This window comes from Sciurus vulgaris (assembly GCF_902686455.1).
Source record: "Sciurus vulgaris genome assembly, chromosome: 12".
Lineage (NCBI taxonomy): Eukaryota > Metazoa > Chordata > Mammalia > Rodentia > Sciuridae > Sciurus > Sciurus vulgaris.
In genome coordinates this window covers 59,333,380-59,343,969 of record NC_136473.1, presented here as the reverse complement: position 1 = coordinate 59,343,969, position 10,590 = coordinate 59,333,380, and the positions used below count along the sequence as shown (strand labels likewise).

Sequence of the window (10,590 nt, the reverse complement as noted above, 5' to 3'; positions counted from 1 at the left end):
GAAAACAAATGAAAAAGGACCCGCCTCATGAGACAGTGAACTTAGACTTGGGGCGGCCCGACCCGCTGCCCCTGGGTCGCTCCTTTGTAAGCGCCGCTGAGCCGGCTGCGCTCCTCTAACTGGGACTCCAGCCGGGCTGTTCTGGCGCTGGCGCGGCTCCGGGAAGGCGTCCGCATTCGCTGGCGGCGGCGGCGGAGCCAGGAGGGTCCTCAGCGCCCAGCACCGCCGCTCCCGCGTCCCAGCCATGGCGCGTCACCTGCTCCCTACAGAAGGAAGATGCGTGAGTCAAGCTGGAGGTCCAGCCAGCCCTGGCCTCCAAGCAGGAAAAGGACGGCACTGAGGAGCGAGGCCCGGGAAGGCCGCCAAGCAGCCTCCGAAGGAACCGAGCGAAGTGCCAACACCTAAGACCTCGGGGCGACCAAAGGGCAGCAAAACCAAGGGCGCCGCAAAGACCCGGAAAACCACCACGGCTCCAGGAAGGAAACCAAGGGGCAGACCCAAAAAACTGGAGAAGGAGGAAGAGGAGGGCATCTCTCAGGAGTCCTCCGAAGAGGAGCAGTGACCGCCCGTGCCGCCTGCTCCCTCCCAAGGAGCAGCTTTCTTCTGGGGCTGGACAGCTTCACTCCGCTCCCACCGCCCGCCCCTTCCCCCAGGCCCAGCGACACGCCCCTGGCCCGCCAGCCCACCTGCGCCCTCCCTACCGCAGGCTACACAGCACACCAGCCGCTGCAGGGCCCCCGTGGTCCCAATGGGGAGCGGTTTTCCTCTACCCTCAGTCCCCAGCGACCCTTCCTACCCCCACCCCGTGCACACACTTGCCCTGGACAAGGCTAATGTCCCACTTACCGCACCCTGCGCCTGCTGCGTCCCTGCCCGCTTGGTGGGGACATGGCTGTCTGGGCTCTTGGTTTGGGGGTCCCCTTCTCTGCTCCACTGTTCCTTCTGGCTTCCCATAGAGGGGCCTGGGAGGGCTCCCCTAGCCTTAAGGGGTCCAAACCCCATCTTATTCTGACATGCCCCACTGCTGGACCTGCACTAGCAAGTGTGGCCAATGGGGAAGGGGTGCTTCGCCCCCAGCCAAACTTATCAGGTGGAGCTCACACCCTCTTCTCTTCCCCACCTGAGTCCTGCAGGAGGTTGGACAGCCCCTTTGGGGTACAGGAGGGAGGGCAGGAGTAGGAACCCCTGTTCCCTATTCGCAAGCCCTACCACCTTGCCCTCACCCTGGGATCTGAGCATCTAGTGCAGGGGTAGAAATGAAGTCACCTGTTGCCCGGATTCCCTGTGGCAGCCACCTAAGGCAGGCCAGGGGGGCTACCTGCCACCCTTAGCTTCCATTCTCTGCTGTTTACCTTCCTCTGATGGGGCACTATTAACAAGGAGTTAGCCCTGCTCACTCTGCCTCTCCCCCTCCGCCCTGACCCCCGTGGTTCTGGTTCCATCTTTTCCTCTGTTCACAAACTACCTCTGGACAGTTGTGTTGGGTTTTGTTCAATGTTTCATTCTTAGACATCAGTCATTGCTGCTGCTACCAGCGCCAGACGTTCATCCTCATGCCTCCCCCATTCTGCCCACATTCCCCTCCCCAAAGTGTTCCTCACAGGGAAGGGGAACTGAGGTGCAGCTGGCTGGGTTACCTACTACCCCAGTCCCAGGGAAAGTGGGGTCCTGCCCCTAGGATGATGCAGCAGAGTGAGGAGGGGGTTGTGTTGACCATGAAGGGTGTAGGGGCCACCTCCTCCCCTTGTTCTGTCGGGGAGGGTTTGGCCATTATTTGCCCCAGCCTGGGGCTACCCCTCTGGTTTCCTATTTGCAGTTACTTGAAAAAAAAAAAAAAAAAAAAAATATATATATATATATATATATATATATCCTTTTCTGGAAAAACAAACAAACAAAAAACTTAGACTTCATCTGCACCAAACAGCACGACAACAGCACAAGATCTGATCAGTGTGTTCAGGGGAAAGATTAGAGAACAGAGAAATGGATGAATAGTGAAAACCAACATGGTGGTGGCATTTCCAGTCAGAAAAGGGATGACTTATCACTCACAGTGGGATGGCTGGTTATCCAGCTCTAAGAAAAAACAAAAGGAAGACTGGGTAGCCAATTTCATATATTTTGTATTCTAAGAGATTGTTAGTATATGAATTATTAATATATGAACAGGTAGAAACTACTTACAAAAAAGACTACGCACTAAAAATCAAGAGCAAACATTTTACTAAATAAAAAATGCTGAAGTTATTCTGTTGTCTTCACGAATGACCAACACTGCTTTGAGGGACTAATATAGTAAGACAGGGAAATGAATTATTGGAAAAAACACTGAAAAGAAGATAAAACTATCTTCCAAAAATAAAGGAGACTCTACCTTCACCATATACAAAAACAAATTCTGGATTCATTAAAGATTTTCATGTCAAAATAAAATATTAGAAAAGAATGTAAAGGCATATTTATATAATTTGTTGGGGGAGGGGACTGTCCTAAAACAAGTAGCAATCCCACAAGTCATCAAGAAAGGGTAGCTATATGTCGACTACATGAAAACTAACCATTTTATAGAGAAGAAAAATCCATGAGTGAAATCAAAGAGCAAATAATAGACTAGGAAATATATCTTCAGTAGGTAATACATAAATGGTTGATATCTCTTAAACCATTGAAAGAATATCTATACATTAAGTGTAGTTTTAAAGACAGTAAAATGTAGAAGAAAAGAGCAAAAGGAATAGGAATTGCCAATTGCAGAACAGGCAATCCAACCTTTTAATAAATGCATGAAAAGAGGCCAATCTCACCAGCTGCCAGAGAAGACAGAATAAACAAATGTGGTCATATTTCCTATTAAAGTTTTAGGGGTGACTAACTTGTTCCAGTTGCCCAGGACTCCAAGTTTTGAAACCTGTCAGTCCTGGACAAACTGAGATGGTCACTTTTGAGGGAAGGAGGGGAAGCCTGGATAGGAAATTTGAACTTCGAATGGATCAAAAATTAACCCCATAGATTGTGTTGACGCCGAAATACTTTTAAATAGAGCCTGAGTTCCCTTTAATTAACAGTTTTGTGTTTCTCACCATTAAGACATTAAGGACTCCCGAGCAAAGCAGTAACAATTACAGGCAGTAAAGAAAATTTTGTAAAATGGCTGAAAAATTTGTTCACAAACGTGGTCAAAGGCTTGTGAAGGGCTGACTCCCAGTTCTGCATGGCTTGCCAAGTGGTGTACCCTGTTGTGGGGCTGAGCCTGTCTGGACAAAGGGGGCACTTTTCTTTTGCACCAAGGTGCTGCATGGGTTTGGCAGTGACTGTCCTGTGATCTGTAGGAAGCATTGGAGGGTCAAACCCAAGTACCCAACAACATGATAGTCAGAAGACATGACCCTGTGTGGTCTAAGGTAATGTTTCTGAGCAGTGCCTGCCAGGTGGGGATGGTGGTTGGTGGGGCTTGAAGATATCTGTGGGGCTGTCTTTTGGATTTTGGCCCTTCCAGGGGCCTTTATTGAGGGAGGCCAAGACCCTCTTGATTACCCAACTGGCTGTGCCACTTGCTTCTTCCCTCTCATCCCTACTGGCTCCTGTTCTCCATGTAGCCAGCTCCACAAAAGCCCTTTCACTTCCTGTTCTTGTAGCTCTTCTTCCCCAACACTAGGCCTCTGGAATGCCTCTTGCAGAAGCTCTGAGTCTCTGCCCTGACTCACTTTATCTCTCTACCCAAGGGCTCTGGGGCTGAGCATCAGGTCTCAGAATGTGCTTCCTAAGATGGCTACCCCAAAATCCCATCCCACAAGCTCTTCTTACAATGTGTTGTTGGTGTTCCTCCCACTGAGAGCAGAGGGCTAGGTTCCCTGTCTGTCCTTGAATTTGGGAGGGTTTTCATCTTTGGAAAATGTGACATTACCTGAGACTCATCCTAAAAGGCAATATAGCTTTTGTGTAGCTGGGGTGGGGGCGGCTACCTGCTCTTAGAACATGGACGCCATGTTGTGAGGAAGTCCAAGACATGTGCAGAGGCCACAGGTAGGTCTTCTGTCTGAGGCCCCAGGGAAAGTCTATGCTGAACACCAATGATTACAGAAGACTTAGAGATGGCTCCTGCCTTGTTATGCCCTGTGAGGACCACTTAGCTGAGCTCAGTCAATCCTCAGAACAGTGAGAAATGATAATAAAAATATTGTTGGCGTCTTAAGCAACCAACACTTGGAGTGACTGCTTAATGAGCAGTAGATAACCAGTGACACAATTCTGGCATCTGGGCACTGAGGTTAAGCTCCTGTTATAAGCTTCGGTGATACTAAATCTACCCCATTGCTTTCCTGGAAATCAGTAATTTGTTCACCTTGTGTTGGTTGAGCACCTACCTAATGCCAGGCTCTGTGCACAGCACTGGGGACCTGGGGCATGAGCAAAGAGATTTGGTGTCTGCTTTTAACAAACTTGATCTGTTTCAAGGAGACCCTCCTTCCTGGGTGGGGCAAGAGGTACCTGGTTCTACCTGGTATCTTCCTTCATTTTCCTTCATCCAGTTTGCTACCAGCAGTGTCCTATTTCCTGTCACTTGAGTGACTGAGTTCTGGATGCTATTATTGGTTTCCTGGGAGAAATGAAGAAGGGGTGCTTGAGGTATAAGATCAGATAAATGGGCTTAAACAAAAGGGGTACAAATCTATGCCAAACTAAGAGGCCTCTGGAAACAGACCTCAGGCAGTTGGGTGGGGGGCAGTTGGGTGGGCCTGTGCTGACAATTGACATTAGTGGGGGACACTCAGCATGGTGCAGTTCATGGGGCCTTTTGTCCTTCCTCCAGAGAAGCTCCTGTTAGGAGATGAGTCTGAGTCATATTTCAGGGCTGTTAAAAATACAGTAGTAGTTGTGGGCAGTGGTGCATGTCTATATCCCAGCTACTCTGGAGGTGGAGGCAGGATTGCAAGTTCAAAGCCATATATTGCAATAACTGAGAGCCACACTCTCTGAGGTTGGCTCAAAGTTCTGTGTCTTAATTCACTTTGTGCTGCTATAAGATATCTGAGCTGGATAATTCATAATGAATAGAAATTTGTTTCTCACAGTTCTGACATCTGGGAAGTCTAAGATCAAGTCACTGGCAGATTTGGTGTCTGGCGATGCTCTGTCTCTACTTCTAAGATGGCCCCTTGAACACTGCTCCTTCCTGAGGGGAGGAGAATTGTCCTCACATGGAAGAAAGCAGAAAGGCAAAAGAGCTGAACTCCTTTTTTGGAGTCCTGCTCTAAGGGCACCTAATTCCATTCATGACAGCAGAGCCCTCATGACTTAATCTTCCCCTGAAGGCCACACTTTCCCAACAATGTTATGGAGGGGATTAAGTTTCTACATAAATTTTTTTATGTTTTTTGTTTGTTTGTTTTTTATTTTTACAGACTGCATTTTCATTCATTGTACACAAATGGGGTACAACTTTTCCTTTCTGTGGTTGTGCACGATGTAGATCCACACCATGGGTCTAATCATATGTGTACATAGGGGAATAATGTCTGTCTCATTCCACTACCTTACATGAATTTTTGAGGAGATGACTTTTCAAAAAAATTCAAACCAGCCATCTAAGATATAAAGGGAAACTTCCTCCTCTGGTGCAAAGACTTCTGGGCACTCACGGAGCAGGTGGTGGGCTGCTCTGAGGAAGCCGAGGAAGAAAGTGGTGACTTCAGAGACTTAGGGTGGTAGGAGGCTGACAGGGCCCTAGGTTCCCTGATGGAGCTTGTAACCTAGGGTCTCATGGGGGTCTGGAGCAATGGGTCAGTTAGGGCTGCCACTTAAAGTATCACAAACTGAGTTACTTAACAACAGCAATGTATTGTTTCAGAGCTCTGGAGGCTGGAAGTCCAAGATTAAGGAGTCAGCAAGGTTGGTTCCTTCCCAGGGCTGGGAGGGAGAATCTGATCATGCCCATCTCCCCTAGCTTCTGGCGGTGATTGTTGGTATCTTTTGCATTCCTTGGCTTGTAGAAGCATCATCTTGATCTCTGTCTTCATGTTCAGAGGGGGTTCTCCCTGTGGACCTGTCTGGGTTCCCAAGTACCCCTCTTTCTGAGGACAGAAGACATAGTGGACAGGGTCCACCATAATGACCTCATCTTAATTCTATTATTTCTGTAAAGAGTCGATCTTCAAATAAGTTCACTTTCTGAGGTGCTGGGGTTAGGATGAAACAAATGAACTTGGGAGGGACATAATTTACCCCATAATAAGGAGAATAATACAAAACAGGCACCTCATTCTATTCTTTAGCTTTTTAAATCAAGCAATCTGCTTGATAACCTTGTGAGACAAGGACTCAAGTTTTTTCTAAATCCTTATAATTTTTTTGAACAGCAGAACTGAATTTTACAATGAACACCACAAATTCTCACCACTTAGATTCTACCACTGACATTTTATAACATTTACTTCATCTCCTAATCTATCCATCTAGTTATTCATCCCTCAACCCATTCATGAATTATCTTATTATCATGTATTTCATAGTATTTTATGAGTTTCAAAGTAAAATACAAAAATCAGTATGGTTTCCCCTTAATTGAACATGTAATAATTAACTAGAGTTCAACATTTTCACATATCTTTCTTCAAAGGTGAAATGTACCCACAGTGAAATGCCCAAGTCACCATGCTCACATGCCAAAACATGCTGTTTCTTGCTGATATTTTTCTCTACATATATTCACTTAGAATTAAATACTCTGATATTAAAGGAAATCATTTTATTATTCTATAATGAAAAAAATTCACCTTCTATAAATCAAAGGTAAAAATAAATGACTAATTTTTAAAATAAGTGGTATTTTTGAATACCACTTAACATCATCCCATGTTCCACCAGAGGGTAGATGTACCCAGCTTTGGATCCAAGAGCATTTGGCTGAAGCCTCTGGCATGGCCAGAAGGAAGGACCCCAGGTTCCCATCATGCAGCTGACCTAAAGTACAGGTGTCCAGAGATGTGGGGCAGGGTGGGAGCCCTAAAGAGGAAGTGGCCATGTTGCAGATAGGGCTGATCGGATACCAAGGACACTGGAGGTGATGCAGGAGCTGAGGCAGGAGCCGGTGGGCCCAGTGCTAGCAAGGGGCTGGAGGGCATCTGGAGAGGCCAGTACAACAGCTTGGGATGGAGCTGTGAGTCCTGGGGTCTTCCCTTTATCTCAGGGAATGAGAAGTTTCAGAAGGGTTCAGCTTTTGGAAGGATTATTTTGAGGAGAGATTGGGAATAGAGGGAGGAGGTCACTCTGATACAGATCCAAATGACGGGCAAGAGGGGAGTGGACAGGCCCAAGGCCTGCACAGTGAGTAAGTGGCTGGAGAGGGACTCAACTGAGTTTTCTGACTCATACCCTAGCTCTAGGGTTATAAGAGACCAGTCATGGTAGCAGGGATGGGGAAGGAAAGGCGGCAGGGAAGCCCTGATCCAGGCAGTGCCTGTGGAGCAATTTACTTTGTAGTGTCAGAAAGTTCACAAGGTTGACCTCATCCTCCCCACACAATGGCAGTCTTTGGTTCTTCCTCTGTGGCCATCGACACTATGGGCTGCTCTCAATCCTGCCAGGTGCCTGTCCCTCCCCACTTTCCCAGCATTGGTTTGATGCTCAGGGCTCAGTACAGGCTGTCTGCTCTTCTCCCTCTCCTCACACTCTCTGGGTCATCTTGTCTTCACCTGGCTGAGCTTTGCATGCTTGGGACAAATTCTAAGGGCTAAAACAGCTCCATGTCTGTGAGCAGCAAATAAACCATGCAGATGGAGATGATGCCCATCTCATGTCCACCCCAGTCTCGCTGCTGTGTTTCAGACCCACCGCCTCATCTGTGGGTCCACTTCCAAGTCCTACAGGTTCTTCACACTCTGTGTGCAGCACTGTCTCCTCATCTGCCACCTAAGACCTGCTTCTCCCAAGTGTTGTGACTGATGCGCATCACCCTCCTGCTGAAGCTGTGCACTAGGGAAAACTCTTGATCGCTCCCTCCTGCTCCCCAAGTGCATCAGTGGATCATCCTTCTGCTTCAGCCCCTCCCTCACCCACCTGCTTCAGGCCACGTGCCTCTGATCACACCTTTTCTTTAGTTCCCCTTCTTCAGTTTTGCTTCACATTCACTGCAGCTAAACAGATCACCAAATACACATAGCTGCTTGCTAAAACCCTCTATGGCTCCCTACTGCCCTGGAGAAGCAAGGCCTTTTGCAGCCTGTGGTAAATTTGAGGTTCCTGATAGAGACAAGTGGCTCCCCTATCCTGGTACTTGTCTTATGACTGCATTTGTCCAAGGCTTGTCTTTTCCTCCTGACCCTCAGTGTTCCAAGGCCTGTCTGGGTCACTCTTGTTCAACCTGAATCCCCTAGGTCTCGCACAATGCCTGGTGCAAAGGTGAGCACTCTGTAAATACTGTCAAGTACATAGATGACCTGGGAGGGCTAGTCAGAGATAATTCAGTCCTTTACATCATTGCCCATGCTCCTGAGCCGGGCGTGTCTTGTATTCCTTTTTTTCTGGAGTTCTGGGGGACCCAGCCTGAGCCCCAGCCTTTTGAGGACAGAAGTATAGCCCAAGACTTACCAATTTACAGGGGCTTTAAAAAAATAACTGTTAGGCCATTTAATGCTGACAAACAAGGGTCTGAAGTCAGACAAATGTGAATTGAACCGCACAACCCTGATCTAGTCTCTGGACCTCCAGTGACATCAGCGGATCCTTGCATTTGGGACTGTTGAAGAGGCTGCAGTGCATGGAGAGTCAGCCTGGGGTAACTTCTTCCTCTCACTTTCTCTCCCTTGGCCCTCTGCAGATGTGGTACTCTGTTCAGACCTTTAAAACACTGCAAATGCCTGCTTTAAAAAGAGGAAGCTGGTCGATACCACCTCCAGCCCTTCTTGCTGACTACATCCATGTGTGATGCAGCCCCTCCCTTCTGCCCACCCCTGGCCTCTACCTTGGACCACCAAAGGATATAGTGTGCATGTGAGCACCGCGGCTGGCCTGAACTTGTGCCTGGCCTCCCAGGTTCAACCAGGATGGGTGGAGGTGTTGCTCAGCTGATATGTGACACTTTAACCAGGTTCATTTCTCTCATTTCTTCATCATCATCCTCATCTCCCAAACCTGACAGCCTACTCCCAGGTACAGAGTGTTCCAGAAGCTCACAAATCATGCTGTGCCCCCCTTGTGCTGTGTTATGCTCCTTGTTCCCCTGGGGCAGGACTTGGACCTGCACACTCCAGGCTAGCTGTGCCCCAGTTTCTGCCCCTTTAGGAGCCACAAACAGCAACATTCAGCCTGGCTTTGATGCCAGTTGTCTGGGTGTGTGTTAACACTCTGCACACAGCAGGCCTGGCAGGAGAAAGGGATGCTGTACCTGGTGAGCAGGTACTCAGAGCCTTCTGAGGACAGAGGAGTGAGCTCAGGTCTGAAATACTGCTCAAACAAAGTTAGAAGTTAGGAATCCTGAATCTAGGGGTGGTTTCAACTAAAGATATCCAGCCTCATCTAACGTGGACAGGGGCAGGGGAGGCGACTGCAACCCAGCGAGAGACCTGCTCAGGTCTGTTACGCATTTTGTGAGAAACCGGGTCTCCTGGCCTACCACCTTTTGTCTGGTAAATAAAAAACTTGGAGAAGTTCTTTTTTTCAGGTAACCAGGAAGATGGTGGACATTCAGACGGAGCATGCCTACTAAAAGCAGCCAACTATCTTTCAAAACAAGAAGAGGGTCCTGCTAGGAAAAACTGGGAAGGAGAAACTCCCTCAACACTACAAAAATATTGACCTGGGCTTCAAGACACCAAAACAGGCCACTGAGGGCACCTACATTGACAAGAAATGCCCTTTCACTGTTACTGTTTCCATCCGAGGGTGGATCCTGTCTGGTGTGGTGACGAAGATGAAGATGCAGAGGACCATTATGATCTGTCAGGACTATCTCCACTACATTCGCAAGTACAATCACTTTGAGAAGCATCACAAGAACATGTCTGTGCACCTGTCCCCCTGCTTCAGGAATGTCCAGATCGGTAACATCGTCACAGTGGGTGAATGCAGGCCCTTGAGCAAGACAGTGAGCTTCAATGTACTCAAGCTCACCAAGGCTGCTGGCACCAAGAAGCAGTTCCAGAAGTTCTGAGACTGGATACCTGCCCACCCCTCAAAGCAAAATAAACTTATTTTCTAAATCACAAAAAAAAAAAAAACCAAAAAAAAAAACTTGGAGAAATGGCAGTGACAGCGGTGACTTGGGGGCCATTAGAAAGGTAAAGAAGGGCTCCAGGCTGAAGGTGGAAGGTGGAGACTGCATTGGTAATGGTCAAGGGACAGTTCAGGCCATGGAGCAGATGCTGTAGTCTAAAGGAACTTTGATTTATTATTTTTCTTCTTATTATTTTAGTATTTATTACTTAGGCCCATGGAATATTAACCTTATGTACCCTTGGGTGGTTGAGAGAGTTGAAAGAGGTAATGGACATGGAAGTGCTGTATGAACTTGCTAGGCTCTGCAAATGTTAGTCCTTATTATCACCTTCTTATCGGAAGCCTGCATTTCTCACACCTTGGCTTTATGGAAAC

The 10,590-nt window shown here is 47.8% G+C and overlaps 2 pseudogenes across 2 annotated transcripts; both read left to right on the top strand.

Moving 5' to 3' along the window:
• Positions 1-276: 276 nt before the first annotated feature.
• Positions 277-966, top strand: LOC306641261 (annotated as a pseudogene). Its single transcript has one exon. The product of its transcript is annotated as an uncharacterized misc_RNA (transcript).
• An 8,707-nt stretch (positions 967-9,673) lies between these two features.
• Positions 9,674-10,225, top strand: LOC306641743 (small ribosomal subunit protein uS17-like; annotated as a pseudogene). The gene has a single exon. The product of its transcript is annotated as a small ribosomal subunit protein uS17-like (transcript).
• The last annotated feature ends 365 nt before the right edge of the window (positions 10,226-10,590 follow it).